The sequence below is a fragment of the Hyla sarda genome, unplaced genomic scaffold (genome assembly GCF_029499605.1).
Source record: "Hyla sarda isolate aHylSar1 unplaced genomic scaffold, aHylSar1.hap1 scaffold_428, whole genome shotgun sequence".
Taxonomy (NCBI): Eukaryota; Metazoa; Chordata; class Amphibia; order Anura; family Hylidae; genus Hyla; species Hyla sarda.
In genome coordinates, this window is record NW_026610443.1 from 76006 (window position 1) to 95019 (window position 19014).

A 19014-nucleotide genomic window follows, 5' to 3' on the forward strand; every position below is an offset into this window, starting at 1 on the left:
GGCATTTTAAAAGTGCTAAGGGTCCTGGTGCAATAATCCTCCCATGAGGATCAGCCTCAACGGCTTTGTAGATTGCACTCATGTCAGCAACTCCATATACATTTTTTTTTCTTCATGCTTCTTTCTTCATCCTTTTTTCTTTCTGTCATTCAGACTTTCATTCATTCGATCTCTCTCACTCACTTGCTTTAACTCATTTGTTCTCACTCACTCACTCACTCACTCTCACTCACTCTCACTCTCTCACTCACTCGCTCACTAAGTCAGTCTCTCTCTCTCTCTCTCTTTTTCTTTTTATATATATTTTTTTCCGTCTTCTTCTTCTTCTTCTTCTTCTTCTTCTTCTTCAGACCCTGTCATAGCACTAATGCCTTTCCAATACCACCAGCAGATGGAGACACTCCATTGCAACATTGGTTGTGAGCAGCAGTTTCTAAAAACAAATGCCTCATGGCGGATTTCCCATCCATCAATGGATGGTAAATTTTGTTTTTATCATTCACTGACCACAGAAACCAATGCATGGTCAAGCAACAGCAATGACACACCCTTGTGTATAGGCATGAGACCCTCATGTCATTTAACAGGATTCAGCACCACCCACAAGACAGCTACCTGTCATGTCATGTCAAACCTGCACAGGTGTGCTAGATTATTATTATTTAGTTTTATTTTATTTTTTTACACCAATCAGTGTGCAAACATGGTCATTAAAACGCTAAATGAATAGACGTTCATAAACCAGTCAGTGCAACTCATCATTTTGGTCTCCAATTCTCAAACTCAAATTCTCACCCACGGAGGATTAAATGAGAATCTTTCTTGTTTAACACTGGAATGGGGTGGTGCACTGTTCACTACCCGAAGATACTGCCACATCGGGTCAATGCATAGGGCGACAGAAGCAAGCTTCCAAATCAGCTCCCTTTCTCAAAAATCCATTTAATTTATGGTCCCCAGATAGGGAACGTATGTATCAGTATGTGCTCACAAGTCACCCAAGTGCAAGTATTCACACAAAAAAAAACGTGCCTCAGGATGCGATCTGTCGCAAGATCCTTTCTTTTTTTACACTTGATCTAAGCCAAAAGGCCTAGAGGGGATAACCGGGAAAGGGGTGGACCCAACCATGTCCCCTTCATGAGCACTCACATTACTCATAGGAATGGAAGGAAGGCTGGCAGCCAACCAGCCTCCCATACACTTTCTGGGTGGGTGGCAGTCAGCCACCCATACATACATACAGCACAGGCTAAACCCACATCATCACTTAAAAAAAGGACAGGCAACCATTGCACTCTGATGGAGCATTTAGCAATGCAATCCATAGCCTGGCTTTTGCCTGAACCCCCATCACTCCTCCTCTTGCATATAAGACAATATTTCAGATCTGCATATGAAAACAACACGCCTACCTTTGTTGCACATAGCTGCCTGCCTGTCTCTAGTTACCCCACTGGCTGTAGCTGCGTCCCTTCCGACATGGAATAACACCAACTGTAACGATAAACTGAAAATTAACAGTATAAACCTGCATCATTTTGGACTCTGGTATTTGCTGAATCCGGGTGACCTGACAATCGATGGTGGTGCCGCTGGTGATTCTGGCCTTCTTGGAATCTGTTGGGCCTATGTGTTAGCTCACACATCACTTGGGTATCCATGGTAACTACCACAACATGGTCATCTGCAGTTTACATCTAGCCCGTGGCATTGAATGGCATTTTAAAAGTGCTAAGGGTCCTGGTGCAATAATCCTCCCATGAGGATCAGCCTCAACGGCTTTGTAGATTGCACTCATGTCAGCAACTCCATATACATTTTTTTTTCTTCACGCTTCTTTCTTCATCCTTTTTTCTTTCTGTCATTCAGACTTTCATTCATTCGATCTCTCTCACTCACTTGCTTTAACTCATTTGTTCTCACTCACTCACTCACTCACTCAATCACTCACTCACTCATTCACTCTCACTCACTCTCACTCTCTCACTCACTCGCTCACTAAGTCAGTCTCTCTCTCTCTCTCTCTTTTTCTTTTTATATATATTTTTTTCCGTCTTCTTCTTCTTCTTCTTCTTCTTCTTCTTCAGACCCTGTCATAGCACTAATGCCTTTCCAATACCACCAGCAGATGGAGACACTCCATTGCAACATTGGTTGTGAGCAGCAGTTTCTAAAAACAAATGCCTCATGGCGGATTTCCCATCCATCAATGGATGGTAAATTTTGTTTTTATCATTCACTGACCACAGAAACCAATGCATGGTCAAGCAACAGCAATGACACACCCTTGTGTATAGGCATGAGACCCTCATGTCATTTAACAGGATTCAGCACCACCCACAAGACAGCTACCTGTCATGTCATGTCAAACCTGCACAGGTGTGCTAGATTATTATTATTTAGTTTTATTTTATTTTTTTTACACCAATCAGTGTGCAAACATGGTCATTAAAACGCTAAATGAATAGACGTTCATAAACCAGTCAGTGCAACTCATCATTTTGGTCTCCAATTCTCAAACTCAAATTCTCACCCACGGAGGATTAAATGAGAATCTTTCTTGTTTAACACTGGAATGGGGTGGTGCACTGTTCACTACCCGAAGATACTGCCACATCGGGTCAATGCATAGGGCGACAGAAGCAAGCTTCCAAATCAGCTCCCTTTCTCAAAAATCCATTTAATTTATGGTCCCCAGATAGGGAACGTATGTATCAGTATGTGCTCACAAGTCACCCAAGTGCAAGTATTCACACAAAAAAAAACGTGCCTCAGGATGCGATCTGTCGCAAGATCCTTTCTTTTTTTACACTTGATCTAAGCCAAAAGGCCTAGAGGGGATAACCGGGAAAGGGGTGGACCCAACCATGTCCCCTTCATGAGCACTCACATTACTCATAGGAATGGAAGGAAGGCTGGCAGCCAACCAGCCTCCCATACACTTTCTGGGTGGGTGGCAGTCAGCCACCCATACATACATACAGCACAGGCTAAACCCACATCATCACTTAAAAAAAGGACAGGCGACCATTGCACTCTGATGGAGCATTTAGCAATGCAATCCATAGCCTGGCTTTTGCCTGAACCCCCATCACTCCTCCTCTTGCATATAAGACAATATTTCAGATCTGCATATGAAAACAACACGCCTACCTTTGTTGCACATAGCTGCCTGCCTGTCTCTAGTTACCCCACTGGCTGTAGCTGCGTCCCTTCCGACATGGAATAACACCAACTGTAACGATAAACTGAAAATTAACAGTATAAACCTGCATCATTTTGGACTCTGGTATTTGCTGAATCCGGGTGACCTGACAATCGATGGTGGTGCCGCTGGTGATTCTGGCCTTCTTGGAATCTGTTGGGCCTATGTGTTAGCTCACACATCACTTGGGTATCCATGGTAACTACCACAACATGGTCATCTGCAGTTTACATCTAGCCCGTGGCATTGAATGGCATTTTAAAAGTGCTAAGGGTCCTGGTGCAATAATCCTCCCATGAGGATCAGCCTCAACGGCTTTGTAGATTGCACTCATGTCAGCAACTCCATATACATTTTTTTTTCTTCATGCTTCTTTCTTCATCCTTTTTTCTTTCTGTCATTCAGACTTGCATTCATTCGATCTCTCTCACTCACTTGCTTTAACTCATTTGTTCTCACTCACTCACTCACTCACTCAATCACTCACTCACTCATTCACTCTCACTCACTCTCACTCTCTCACTCACTCGCTCACTAAGTCAGTCTCTCTCTCTCTCTCTCTTTTTCTTTTTATATATATTTTTTTCCGTCTTCTTCTTCTTCTTCTTCTTCTTCTTCTTCAGACCCTGTCATAGCACTAATGCCTTTCCAATACCACCAGCAGATGGAGACACTCCATTGCAACATTGGTTGTGAGCAGCAGTTTCTAAAAACAAATGCCTCATGGCGGATTTCCCATCCATCAATGGATGGTAAATTTTGTTTTTATCATTCACTGACCACAGAAACCAATGCATGGTCAAGCAACAGCAATGACACACCCTTGTGTATAGGCATGAGACCCTCATGTCATTTAACAGGATTCAGCACCACCCACAAGACAGCTACCTGTCATGTCATGTCAAACCTGCACAGGTGTGCTAGATTATTATTATTTAGTTTTATTTTATTTTTTTTACACCAATCAGTGTGCAAACATGGTCATTAAAACGCTAAATGAATAGACGTTCATAAACCAGTCAGTGCAACTCATCATTTTGGTCTCCAATTCTCAAACTCAAATTCTCACCCACGGAGGATTAAATGAGAATCTTTCTTGTTTAACACTGGAATGGGGTGGTGCACTGTTCACTACCCGAAGATACTGCCACATCGGGTCAATGCATAGGGCGACAGAAGCAAGCTTCCAAATCAGCTCCCTTTCTCAAAAATCCATTTAATTTATGGTCCCCAGATAGGGAACGTATGTATCAGTATGTGCTCACAAGTCACCCAAGTGCAAGTATTCACACAAAAAAAAACGTGCCTCAGGATGCGATCTGTCGCAAGATCCTTTCTTTTTTTACACTTGATCTAAGCCAAAAGGCCTAGAGGGGATAACCGGGAAAGGGGTGGACCCAACCATGTCCCCTTCATGAGCACTCACATTACTCATAGGAATGGAAGGATGGCTGGCAGCCAACCAGCCTCCCATACACTTTCTGGGTGGGTGGCAGTCAGCCACCCATACATACATACAGCACAGGCTAAACCCACATCATCACTTAAAAAAAGGACAGGCGACCATTGCACTCTGATGGAGCATTTAGCAATGCAATCCATAGCCTGGCTTTTGCCTGAACCCCCATCACTCCTCCTCTTGCATATAAGACAATATTTCAGATCTGCATATGAAAACAACACGCCTACCTTTGTTGCACATAGCTGCCTGCCTGTCTCTAGTTACCCCACTGGCTGTAGCTGCGTCCCTTCCGACATGGAATAACACCAACTGTAACGATAAACTGAAAATTAACAGTATAAACCTGCATCATTTTGGACTCTGGTATTTGCTGAATCCGGGTGACCTGACAATCGATGGTGGTGCCGCTGGTGATTCTGGCCTTCTTGGAATCTGTTGGGCCTATGTGTTAGCTCACACATCACTTGGGTATCCATGGTAACTACCACAACATGGTCATCTGCAGTTTACATCTAGCCCGTGGCATTGAATGGCATTTTAAAAGTGCTAAGGGTCCTGGTGCAATAATCCTCCCATGAGGATCAGCCTCAACGGCTTTGTAGATTGCACTCATGTCAGCAACTCCATATACATTTTTTTTTCTTCATGCTTCTTTCTTCATCCTTTTTTCTTTCTGTCATTCAGACTTTCATTCATTCGATCTCTCTCACTCACTTGCTTTAACTCATTTGTTCTCACTCACTCACTCACTCACTCAATCACTCACTCACTCATTCACTCTCACTCACTCTCACTCTCTCACTCACTCGCTCACTAAGTCAGTCTCTCTCTCTCTCTCTCTTTTTCTTTTTATATATATTTTTTTCCGTCTTCTTCTTCTTCTTCTTCTTCTTCTTCTTCTTCAGACCCTGTCATAGCACTAATGCCTTTCCAATACCACCAGCAGATGGAGACACTCCATTGCAACATTGGTTGTGAGCAGCAGTTTCTAAAAACAAATGCCTCATGGCGGATTTCCCATCCATCAATGGATGGTAAATTTTGTTTTTATCATTCACTGACCACAGAAACCAATGCATGGTCAAGCAACAGCAATGACACACCCTTGTGTATAGGCATGAGACCCTCATGTCATTTAACAGGATTCAGCACCACCCACAAGACAGCTACCTGTCATGTCATGTCAAACCTGCACAGGTGTGCTAGATTATTATTATTTAGTTTTATTTTATTTTTTTACACCAATCAGTGTGCAAACATGGTCATTAAAACGCTAAATGAATAGACGTTCATAAACCAGTCAGTGCAACTCATCATTTTGGTCTCCAATTCTCAAACTCAAATTCTCACCCACGGAGGATTAAATGAGAATCTTTCTTGTTTAACACTGGAATGGGGTGGTGCACTGTTCACTACCCGAAGATACTGCCACATCGGGTCAATGCATAGGGCGACAGAAGCAAGCTTCCAAATCAGCTCCCTTTCTCAAAAATCCATTTAATTTATGGTCCCCAGATAGGGAACGTATGTATCAGTATGTGCTCACAAGTCACCCAAGTGCAAGTATTCACACAAAAAAAAACGTGCCTCAGGATGCGATCTGTCGCAAGATCCTTTCTTTTTTTACACTTGATCTAAGCCAAAAGGCCTAGAGGGGATAACCGGGAAAGGGGTGGACCCAACCATGTCCCCTTCATGAGCACTCACATTACTCATAGGAATGGAAGGAAGGCTGGCAGCCAACCAGCCTCCCATACACTTTCTGGGTGGGTGGCAGTCAGCCACCCATACATACATACAGCACAGGCTAAACCCACATCATCACTTAAAAAAAGGACAGGCGACCATTGCACTCTGATGGAGCATTTAGCAATGCAATCCATAGCCTGGCTTTTGCCTGAACCCCCATCACTCCTCCTCTTGCATATAAGACAATATTTCAGATCTGCATATGAAAACAACACGCCTACCTTTGTTGCACATAGCTGCCTGCCTGTCTCTAGTTACCCCACTGGCTGTAGCTGCGTCCCTTCCGACATGGAATAACACCAACTGTAACGATAAACTGAAAATTAACAGTATAAACCTGCATCATTTTGGACTCTGGTATTTGCTGAATCCGGGTGACCTGACAATCGATGGTGGTGCCGCTGGTGATTCTGGCCTTCTTGGAATCTGTTGGGCCTATGTGTTAGCTCACACATCACTTGGGTATCCATGGTAACTACCACAACATGGTCATCTGCAGTTTACATCTAGCCCGTGGCATTGAATGGCATTTTAAAAGTGCTAAGGGTCCTGGTGCAATAATCCTCCCATGAGGATCAGCCTCAACGGCTTTGTAGATTGCACTCATGTCAGCAACTCCATATACATTTTTTTTTCTTCATGCTTCTTTCTTCATCCTTTTTTCTTTCTGTCATTCAGACTTTCATTCATTCGATCTCTCTCACTCACTTGCTTTAACTCATTTGTTCTCACTCACTCACTCACTCACTCAATCACTCACTCACTCATTCACTCTCACTCACTCTCACTCTCTCACTCACTCGCTCACTAAGTCAGTCTCTCTCTCTCTCTCTCTTTTTCTTTTTATATATATTTTTTTCCGTCTTCTTCTTCTTCTTCTTCTTCTTCTTCTTCAGACCCTGTCATAGCACTAATGCCTTTCCAATACCACCAGCAGATGGAGACACTCCATTGCAACATTGGTTGTGAGCAGCAGTTTCTAAAAACAAATGCCTCATGGCGGATTTCCCATCCATCAATGGATGGTAAATTTTGTTTTTATCATTCACTGACCACAGAAACCAATGCATGGTCAAGCAACAGCAATGACACACCCTTGTGTATAGGCATGAGACCCTCATGTCATTTAACAGGATTCAGCACCACCCACAAGACAGCTACCTGTCATGTCATGTCAAACCTGCACAGGTGTGCTAGATTATTATTATTTAGTTTTATTTTATTTTTTTACACCAATCAGTGTGCAAACATGGTCATTAAAACGCTAAATGAATAGACGTTCATAAACCAGTCAGTGCAACTCATCATTTTGGTCTCCAATTCTCAAACTCAAATTCTCACCCACGGAGGATTAAATGAGAATCTTTCTTGTTTAACACTGGAATGGGGTGGTGCACTGTTCACTACCCGAAGATACTGCCACATCGGGTCAATGCATAGGGCGACAGAAGCAAGCTTCCAAATCAGCTCCCTTTCTCAAAAATCCATTTAATTTATGGTCCCCAGATAGGGAACGTATGTATCAGTATGTGCTCACAAGTCACCCAAGTGCAAGTATTCACACAAAAAAAAAACGTGCCTCAGGATGCGATCTGTCGCAAGATCCTTTCTTTTTTTACACTTGATCTAAGCCAAAAGGCCTAGAGGGGATAACTGGGAAAGGGGTGGACCCAACCATGTCCCCTTCATGAGCACTCACATTACTCATAGGAATGGAAGGAAGGCTGGCAGCCAACCAGCCTCCCATACACTTTCTGGGTGGGTGGCAGTCAGCCACCCATACATACATACAGCACAGGCTAAACCCACATCATCACTTAAAAAAAGGACAGGCGACCATTGCACTCTGATGGAGCATTTAGCAATGCAATCCATAGCCTGGCTTTTGCCTGAACCCCCATCACTCCTCCTCTTGCATATAAGACAATATTTCAGATCTGCATATGAAAACAACACGCCTACCTTTGTTGCACATAGCTGCCTGCCTGTCTCTAGTTACCCCACTGGCTGTAGCTGCGTCCCTTCCGACATGGAATAACACCAACTGTAACGATAAACTGAAAATTAACAGTATAAACCTGCATCATTTTGGACTCTGGTATTTGCTGAATCCGGGTGACCTGACAATCGATGGTGGTGCCGCTGGTGATTCTGGCCTTCTTGGAATCTGTTGGGCCTATGTGTTAGCTCACACATCACTTGGGTATCCATGGTAACTACCACAACATGGTCATCTGCAGTTTACATCTAGCCCGTGGCATTGAATGGCATTTTAAAAGTGCTAAGGGTCCTGGTGCAATAATCCTCCCATGAGGATCAGCCTCAACGGCTTTGTAGATTGCACTCATGTCAGCAACTCCATATACATTTTTTTTTCTTCATGCTTCTTTCTTCATCCTTTTTTCTTTCTGTCATTCAGACTTTCATTCATTCGATCTCTCTCACTCACTTGCTTTAACTCATTTGTTCTCACTCACTCACTCACTCACTCAATCACTCACTCACTCATTCACTCTCACTCACTCTCACTCTCTCACTCACTCGCTCACTAAGTCAGTCTCTCTCTCTCTCTCTCTTTTTCTTTTTATATATATTTTTTTCCGTCTTCTTCTTCTTCTTCTTCTTCTTCTTCTTCTTCTTCTTCTTCTTCTTCTTCAGACCCTGTCATAGCACTAATGCCTTTCCAATACCACCAGCAGATGGAGACACTCCATTGCAACATTGGTTGTGAGCAGCAGTTTCTAAAAACAAATGCCTCATGGCGGATTTCCCATCCATCAATGGATGGTAAATTTTGTTTTTATCATTCACTGACCACAGAAACCAATGCATGGTCAAGCAACAGCAATGACACACCCTTGTGTATAGGCATGAGACCCTCATGTCATTTAACAGGATTCAGCACCACCCACAAGACAGCTACCTGTCATGTCATGTCAAACCTGCACAGGTGTGCTAGATTATTATTATTTAGTTTTATTTTATTTTTTTACACCAATCAGTGTGCAAACATGGTCATTAAAACGCTAAATGAATAGACGTTCATAAACCAGTCAGTGCAACTCATCATTTTGGTCTCCAATTCTCAAACTCAAATTCTCACCCACGGAGGATTAAATGAGAATCTTTCTTGTTTAACACTGGAATGGGGTGGTGCACTGTTCACTACCCGAAGATACTGCCACATCGGGTCAATGCATAGGGCGACAGAAGCAAGCTTCCAAATCAGCTCCCTTTCTCAAAAATCCATTTAATTTATGGTCCCCAGATAGGGAACGTATGTATCAGTATGTGCTCACAAGTCACCCAAGTGCAAGTATTCACACAAAAAAAAAACGTGCCTCAGGATGCGATCTGTCGCAAGATCCTTTCTTTTTTTACACTTGATCTAAGCCAAAAGGCCTAGAGGGGATAACTGGGAAAGGGGTGGACCCAACCATGTCCCCTTCATGAGCACTCACATTACTCATAGGAATGGAAGGAAGGCTGGCAGCCAACCAGCCTCCCATACACTTTCTGGGTGGGTGGCAGTCAGCCACCCATACATACATACAGCACAGGCTAAACCCACATCATCACTTAAAAAAAGGACAGGCGACCATTGCACTCTGATGGAGCATTTAGCAATGCAATCCATAGCCTGGCTTTTGCCTGAACCCCCATCACTCCTCCTCTTGCATATAAGACAATATTTCAGATCTGCATATGAAAACAACACGCCTACCTTTGTTGCACATAGCTGCCTGCCTGTCTCTAGTTACCCCACTGGCTGTAGCTGCGTCCCTTCCGACATGGAATAACACCAACTGTAACGATAAACTGAAAATTAACAGTATAAACCTGCATCATTTTGGACTCTGGTATTTGCTGAATCCGGGTGACCTGACAATCGATGGTGGTGCCGCTGGTGATTCTGGCCTTCTTGGAATCTGTTGGGCCTATGTGTTAGCTCACACATCACTTGGGTATCCATGGTAACTACCACAACATGGTCATCTGCAGTTTACATCTAGCCCGTGGCATTGAATGGCATTTTAAAAGTGCTAAGGGTCCTGGTGCAATAATCCTCCCATGAGGATCAGCCTCAACGGCTTTGTAGATTGCACTCATGTCAGCAACTCCATATACATTTTTTTTTCTTCATGCTTCTTTCTTCATCCTTTTTTCTTTCTGTCATTCAGACTTTCATTCATTCGATCTCTCTCACTCACTTGCTTTAACTCATTTGTTCTCACTCACTCACTCACTCACTCAATCACTCACTCACTCATTCACTCTCACTCACTCTCACTCTCTCACTCACTCGCTCACTAAGTCAGTCTCTCTCTCTCTCTCTCTTTTTCTTTTTATATATATTTTTTTCCGTCTTCTTCTTCTTCTTCTTCTTCTTCTTCTTCTTCTTCTTCTTCTTCTTCTTCTTCTTCAGACCCTGTCATAGCACTAATGCCTTTCCAATACCACCAGCAGATGGAGACACTCCATTGCAACATTGGTTGTGAGCAGCAGTTTCTAAAAACAAATGCCTCATGGCGGATTTCCCATCCATCAATGGATGGTAAATTTTGTTTTTATCATTCACTGACCACAGAAACCAATGCATGGTCAAGCAACAGCAATGACACACCCTTGTGTATAGGCATGAGACCCTCATGTCATTTAACAGGATTCAGCACCACCCACAAGACAGCTACCTGTCATGTCATGTCAAACCTGCACAGGTGTGCTAGATTATTATTATTTAGTTTTATTTTATTTTTTTACACCAATCAGTGTGCAAACATGGTCATTAAAACGCTAAATGAATAGACGTTCATAAACCAGTCAGTGCAACTCATCATTTTGGTCTCCAATTCTCAAACTCAAATTCTCACCCACGGAGGATTAAATGAGAATCTTTCTTGTTTAACACTGGAATGGGGTGGTGCACTGTTCACTACCCGAAGATACTGCCACATCGGGTCAATGCATAGGGCGACAGAAGCAAGCTTCCAAATCAGCTCCCTTTCTCAAAAATCCATTTAATTTATGGTCCCCAGATAGGGAACGTATGTATCAGTATGTGCTCACAAGTCACCCAAGTGCAAGTATTCACACAAAAAAAAACGTGCCTCAGGATGCGATCTGTCGCAAGATCCTTTCTTTTTTTACACTTGATCTAAGCCAAAAGGCCTAGAGGGGATAACCGGGAAAGGGGTGGACCCAACCATGTCCCCTTCATGAGCACTCACATTACTCATAGGAATGGAAGGAAGGCTGGCAGCCAACCAGCCTCCCATACACTTTCTGGGTGGGTGGCAGTCAGCCACCCATACATACATACAGCACAGGCTAAACCCACATCATCACTTAAAAAAAGGACAGGCGACCATTGCACTCTGATGGAGCATTTAGCAATGCAATCCATAGCCTGGCTTTTGCCTGAACCCCCATCACTCCTCCTCTTGCATATAAGACAATATTTCAGATCTGCATATGAAAACAACACGCCTACCTTTGTTGCACATAGCTGCCTGCCTGTCTCTAGTTACCCCACTGGCTGTAGCTGCGTCCCTTCCGACATGGAATAACACCAACTGTAACGATAAACTGAAAATTAACAGTATAAACCTGCATCATTTTGGACTCTGGTATTTGCTGAATCCGGGTGACCTGACAATCGATGGTGGTGCCGCTGGTGATTCTGGCCTTCTTGGAATCTGTTGGGCCTATGTGTTAGCTCACACATCACTTGGGTATCCATGGTAACTACCACAACATGGTCATCTGCAGTTTACATCTAGCCCGTGGCATTGAATGGCATTTTAAAAGTGCTAAGGGTCCTGGTGCAATAATCCTCCCATGAGGATCAGCCTCAACGGCTTTGTAGATTGCACTCATGTCAGCAACTCCATATACATTTTTTTTTCTTCATGCTTCTTTCTTCATCCTTTTTTCTTTCTGTCATTCAGACTTTCATTCATTCGATCTCTCTCACTCACTTGCTTTAACTCATTTGTTCTCACTCACTCACTCACTCACTCACTCAATCACTCACTCACTCATTCACTCTCACTCACTCTCACTCTCTCACTCACTCGCTCACTAAGTCAGTCTCTCTCTCTCTCTCTCTTTTTCTTTTTATATATATTTTTTTCCGTCTTCTTCTTCTTCTTCTTCTTCTTCTTCTTCTTCTTCAGACCCTGTCATAGCACTAATGCCTTTCCAATACCACCAGCAGATGGAGACACTCCATTGCAACATTGGTTGTGAGCAGCAGTTTCTAAAAACAAATGCCTCATGGCGGATTTCCCATCCATCAATGGATGGTAAATTTTGTTTTTATCATTCACTGACCACAGAAACCAATGCATGGTCAAGCAACAGCAATGACACACCCTTGTGTATAGGCATGAGACCCTCATGTCATTTAACAGGATTCAGCACCACCCACAAGACAGCTACCTGTCATGTCATGTCAAACCTGCACAGGTGTGCTAGATTATTATTATTTAGTTTTATTTTATTTTTTTACACCAATCAGTGTGCAAACATGGTCATTAAAACGCTAAATGAATAGACGTTCATAAACCAGTCAGTGCAACTCATCATTTTGGTCTCCAATTCTCAAACTCAAATTCTCACCCACGGAGGATTAAATGAGAATCTTTCTTGTTTAACACTGGAATGGGGTGGTGCACTGTTCACTACCCGAAGATACTGCCACATCGGGTCAATGCATAGGGCGACAAAAGCAAGCTTCCAAATCAGCTCCCTTTCTCAAAAATCCATTTAATTTATGGTCCCCAGATAGGGAACGTATGTATCAGTATGTGCTCACAAGTCACCCAAGTGCAAGTATTCACACAAAAAAAAACGTGCCTCAGGATGCGATCTGTCGCAAGATCCTTTCTTTTTTTACACTTGATCTAAGCCAAAAGGCCTAGAGGGGATAACCGGGAAAGGGGTGGACCCAACCATGTCCCCTTCATGAGCACTCACATTACTCATAGGAATGGAAGGAAGGCTGGCAGCCAACCAGCCTCCCATACACTTTCTGGGTGGGTGGCAGTCAGCCACCCATACATACATACAGCACAGGCTAAACCCACATCATCACTTAAAAAAAGGACAGGCGACCATTGCACTCTGATGGAGCATTTAGCAATGCAATCCATAGCCTGGCTTTTGCCTGAACCCCCATCACTCCTCCTCTTGCATATAAGACAATATTTCAGATCTGCATATGAAAACAACACGCCTACCTTTGTTGCACATAGCTGCCTGCCTGTCTCTAGTTACCCCACTGGCTGTAGCTGCGTCCCTTCCGACATGGAATAACACCAACTGTAACGATAAACTGAAAATTAACAGTATAAACCTGCATCATTTTGGACTCTGGTATTTGCTGAATCCGGGTGACCTGACAATCGATGGTGGTGCCGCTGGTGATTCTGGCCTTCTTGGAATCTGTTGGGCCTATGTGTTAGCTCACACATCACTTGGGTATCCATGGTAACTACCACAACATGGTCATCTGCAGTTTACATCTAGCCCGTGGCATTGAATGGCATTTTAAAAGTGCTAAGGGTCCTGGTGCAATAATCCTCCCATGAGGATCAGCCTCAACGGCTTTGTAGATTGCACTCATGTCAGCAACTCCATATACATTTTTTTTTCTTCATGCTTCTTTCTTCATCCTTTTTTCTTTCTGTCATTCAGACTTTCATTCATTCGATCTCTCTCACTCACTTGCTTTAACTCATTTGTTCTCACTCACTCACTCACTCACTCACTCAATCACTCACTCACTCATTCACTCTCACTCACTCTCACTCTCTCACTCACTCGCTCACTAAGTCAGTCTCTCTCTCTCTCTCTCTTTTTCTTTTTATATATATTTTTTTCCGTCTTCTTCTTCTTCTTCTTCTTCTTCTTCAGACCCTGTCATAGCACTAATGCCTTTCCAATACCACCAGCAGATGGAGACACTCCATTGCAACATTGGTTGTGAGCAGCAGTTTCTAAAAACAAATGCCTCATGGCGGATTTCCCATCCATCAATGGATGGTAAATTTTGTTTTTATCATTCACTGACCACAGAAACCAATGCATGGTCAAGCAACAGCAATGACACACCCTTGTGTATAGGCATGAGACCCTCATGTCATTTAACAGGATTCAGCACCACCCACAAGACAGCTACCTGTCATGTCATGTCAAACCTGCACAGGTGTGCTAGATTATTATTATTTAGTTTTATTTTATTTTTTTACACCAATCAGTGTGCAAACATGGTCATTAAAACGCTAAATGAATAGACGTTCATAAACCAGTCAGTGCAACTCATCATTTTGGTCTCCAATTCTCAAACTCAAATTCTCACCCACGGAGGATTAAATGAGAATCTTTCTTGTTTAACACTGGAATGGGGTGGTGCACTGTTCACTACCCGAAGATACTGCCACATCGGGTCAATGCATAGGGCGACAGAAGCAAGCTTCCAAATCAGCTCCCTTTCTCAAAAATCCATTTAATTTATGGTCCCCAGATAGGGAACGTATGTATCAGTATGTGCTCACAAGTCACCCAAGTGCAAGTATTCACACAAAAAAAAACGTGCCTCAGGATGCGATCTGTCGCAAGATCCTTTCTTTTTTTACACTTGATCTAAGCCAAAAGGCCTAGAGGGGATAACCAGGAAAGGGGTGGACCCAACCATGTCCCCTTCATGAGCACTCACATTACTCATAGGAATGGAAGGAAGGCTGGCAGCCAACCAGCCTCCCATACACTTTCTGGGTGGGTGGCAGTCAGCCACCCATACATACATACAGCACAGGCTAAACCCACATCATCACTTAAAAAAAGGACAGGCGACCATTGCACTCTGATGGAGCATTTAGCAATGCAATCCATAGCCTGGCTTTTGCCTGAACCCCCATCACTCCTCCTCTTGCATATAAGACAATATTTCAGATCTGCATATGAAAACAACACGCCTACCTTTGTTGCACATAGCTGCCTGCCTGTCTCTAGTTACCCCACTGGCTGTAGCTGCGTCCCTTCCGACATGGAATAACACCAACTGTAACGATAAACTGAAAATTAACAGTATAAACCTGCATCATTTTGGACTCTGGTATTTGCTGAATCCGGGTGACCTGACAATCGATGGTGGTGCCGCTGGTGATTCTGGCCTTCTTGGAATCTGTTGGGCCTATGTGTTAGCTCACACATCACTTGGGTATCCATGGTAACTACCACAACATGGTCATCTGCAGTTTACATCTAGCCCGTGGCATTGAATGGCATTTTAAAAGTGCTAAGGGTCCTGGTGCAATAATCCTCCCATGAGGATCAGCCTCAACGGCTTTGTAGATTGCACTCATGTCAGCAACTCCATATACATTTTTTTTTCTTCATGCTTCTTTCTTCATCCTTTTTTCTTTCTGTCATTCAGACTTTCATTCATTCGATCTCTCTCACTCACTTGCTTTAACTCATTTGTTCTCACTCACTCACTCACTCACTCAATCACTCACTCACTCATTCACTCTCACTCACTCTCACTCTCTCACTCACTCGCTCACTAAGTCAGTCTCTCTCTCTCTCTCTCTTTTTCTTTTTATATATATTTTTTTCCGTCTTCTTCTTCTTCTTCTTCTTCTTCTTCAGACCCTGTCATAGCACTAATGCCTTTCCAATACCACCAGCAGATGGAGACACTCCATTGCAACATTGGTTGTGAGCAGCAGTTTCTAAAAACAAATGCCTCATGGCGGATTTCCCATCCATCAATGGATGGTAAATTTTGTTTTTATCATTCACTGACCACAGAAACCAATGCATGGTCAAGCAACAGCAATGACACACCCTTGTGTATAGGCATGAGACCCTCATGTCATTTAACAGGATTCAGCACCACCCACAAGACAGCTACCTGTCATGTCATGTCAAACCTGCACAGGTGTGCTAGATTATTATTATTTAGTTTTATTTTATTTTTTTACACCAATCAGTGTGCAAACATGGTCATTAAAACGCTAAATGAATAGACGTTCATAAACCAGTCAGTGCAACTCATCATTTTGGTCTCCAATTCTCAAACTCAAATTCTCACCCACGGAGGATTAAATGAGAATCTTTCTTGTTTAACACTGGAATGGGGTGGTGCACTGTTCACTACCCGAAGATACTGCCACATCGGGTCAATGCATAGGGCGACAGAAGCAAGCTTCCAAATCAGCTCCCTTTCTCAAAAATCCATTTAATTTATGGTCCCCAGATAGGGAACGTATGTATCAGTATGTGCTCACAAGTCACCCAAGTGCAAGTATTCACACAAAAAAAAACGTGCCTCAGGATGCGATCTGTCGCAAGATCCTTTCTTTTTTTACACTTGATCTAAGCCAAAAGGCCTAGAGGGGATAACCGGGAAAGGGGTGGACCCAACCATGTCCCCTTCATGAGCACTCACATTACTCATAGGAATGGAAGGAAGGCTGGCAGCCAACCAGCCTCCCATACACTTTCTGGGTGGGTGGCAGTCAGCCACCCATACATACATACAGCACAGGCTAAACCCACATCATCACTTAAAAAAAGGACAGGCGACCATTGCACTCTGATGGAGCATTTAGCAATGCAATCCATAGCCTGGCTTTTGCCTGAACCCCCATCACTCCTCCTCTTGCATATAAGACAATATTTCAGATCTGCATATGAAAACAACACGCCTACCTTTGTTGCACATAGCTGCCTGCCTGTCTCTAGTTACCCCACTGGCTGTAGCTGCGTCCCTTCCGACATGGAATAACACCAACTGTAACGATAAACTGAAAATTAACAGTATAAACCTGCATCATTTTGGACTCTGGTATTTGCTGAATCCGGGTGACCTGACAATCGATGGTGGTGCCGCTGGTGATTCTGGCCTTCTTGGAATCTGTTGGGCCTATGTGTTAGCTCACACATCACTTGGGTATCCATGGTAACTACCACAACATGGTCATCTGCAGTTTACATCTAGCCCGTGGCATTGAATGGCATTTTAAAAGTGCTAAGGGTCCTGGTGCAATAATCCTCCCATGAGGATCAGCCTCAACGGCTTTGTAGATTGCACTCATGTCAGCAACTCCATATACATTTTTTTTTCTTCATGCTTCTTTCTTCATCCTTTTTTCTTTCTGTCATTCAGACTTTCATTCATTCGATCTCTCTCACTCACTTGCTTTAACTCATTTGTTCTCACTCACTCACTCAATCACTCACTCACTCATTCACTCTCACTCACTCTCACTCTCTCACTCACTCGCTCACTAAGTCAGTCTCTCTCTCTCTCTCTCTTTTTCTTTTTATATATATTTTTTTCCGTCTTCTTCTTCTTCTTCTTCTTCTTCTTCTTCAGACCCTGTCATAGCACTAATGCCTTTCCAATACCACCAGCAGATGGAGACACTCCATTGCAACATTGGTTGTGAGCAGCAGTTTCTAAAAACAAATGCCTCATGGCGGATTTCCCATCCATCAATGGATGGTAAATTTTGTTTTTATCATTCACTGACCACAGAAACCAATGCATGGTCAAGCAACAGCAATGACACACCCTTGTGTATAGGCATGAGACCCTCATGTCATTTAACAGGATTCAGCACCACCCACAAGACAGCTACCTGTCATGTCATGTCAAACCTGCACAGGTGTGCTAGATTATTATTATTTAGTTTTATTTTATTTTTTTACACCAATCAGTGTGCAAACATGGTCATTAAAACGCTAAATGAATAGACGTTCATAAACCAGTCAGTGCAACTCATCATTTTGGTCTCCAATTCTCAAACTCAAATTCTCACCCACGGAGGATTAAATGAGAATCTTTCTTGTTTAACACTGGAATGGGGTGGTGCACTGTTCACTACCCGAAGATACTGCCACATCGGGTCAATGCATAGGGCGACAGAAGCAAGCTTCCAAATCAGCTCCCTTTCTCAAAAATCCATTTAATTTATGGTCCCCAGATAGGGAACGTATGTATCAGTATGTGCTCACAAGTCACCCAAGTGCAAGTATTCACACAAAAAAAAACGTGCCTCAGGATGCGATCTGTCGCAAGATCCTTCTTTCTTTTTTTACACTTGATCTAAGCCAAAAGGCCTAGAGGGGATAACCGGGAAAGGGGTGGACCCAACCATGTCCCCTTCATGAGCACTCACATTACTCATAGGAATGGAAGGAAGGCTGGCAGCCAACCAGCCTCCCATACACTTTCTGGGTGGGTGGCAGTCAGCCACCCATACATACATACAGCACAGGCTAAACCCACATCATCACTTAAAAAAAGGACAGGCGACCATTGCACTCTGATGGAGCATTTAGCAATGCAATCCATAGCCTGGCTTTTGCCTGAACCCCCATCACTCCTCCTCTTGCATATAAGACAATATTTCAGATCTGCATATGAAAACAACACGCCTACCTTTGTTGCACATAGCTGCCTGCCTGTCTCTAGTTACCCCACTGGCTGTAGCTGCGTCCCTTCCGACATGGAATAACACCAACTGTAACGATAAACTGAAAATTAACAGTATAAACCTGCATCATTTTGGACTCTGGTATT

General features: G+C 43.3%; 11 pseudogenes; all 11 read right to left on the bottom strand.

The window, feature by feature from the left end:
• Positions 1–840: 840 nt before the first annotated feature.
• Positions 841–1104, bottom strand: LOC130334167 (U2 spliceosomal RNA; annotated as a pseudogene).
• A 1477-nt stretch (positions 1105–2581) lies between these two features.
• LOC130334168 (U2 spliceosomal RNA) lies at positions 2582–2845 on the bottom strand (annotated as a pseudogene).
• Positions 2846–4322: 1477 nt separating this feature from the next.
• LOC130334169 (U2 spliceosomal RNA) lies at positions 4323–4586 on the bottom strand (annotated as a pseudogene).
• Positions 4587–6065: 1479 nt separating this feature from the next.
• Positions 6066–6329, bottom strand: LOC130334170 (U2 spliceosomal RNA; annotated as a pseudogene).
• A 1476-nt stretch (positions 6330–7805) lies between these two features.
• LOC130334097 (U2 spliceosomal RNA) lies at positions 7806–8070 on the bottom strand (annotated as a pseudogene).
• A 1497-nt stretch (positions 8071–9567) lies between these two features.
• LOC130334098 (U2 spliceosomal RNA) lies at positions 9568–9832 on the bottom strand (annotated as a pseudogene).
• Positions 9833–11335: 1503 nt separating this feature from the next.
• On the bottom strand, positions 11336–11599 carry LOC130334171 (U2 spliceosomal RNA; annotated as a pseudogene).
• Positions 11600–13085: 1486 nt separating this feature from the next.
• On the bottom strand, positions 13086–13349 carry LOC130334133 (U2 spliceosomal RNA; annotated as a pseudogene).
• A 1477-nt stretch (positions 13350–14826) lies between these two features.
• Positions 14827–15090, bottom strand: LOC130334173 (U2 spliceosomal RNA; annotated as a pseudogene).
• A 1473-nt stretch (positions 15091–16563) lies between these two features.
• Positions 16564–16827, bottom strand: LOC130334175 (U2 spliceosomal RNA; annotated as a pseudogene).
• Positions 16828–18295: 1468 nt separating this feature from the next.
• On the bottom strand, positions 18296–18562 carry LOC130334125 (U2 spliceosomal RNA; annotated as a pseudogene).
• Between the last annotated feature and the right edge of the window lie 452 nt (positions 18563–19014).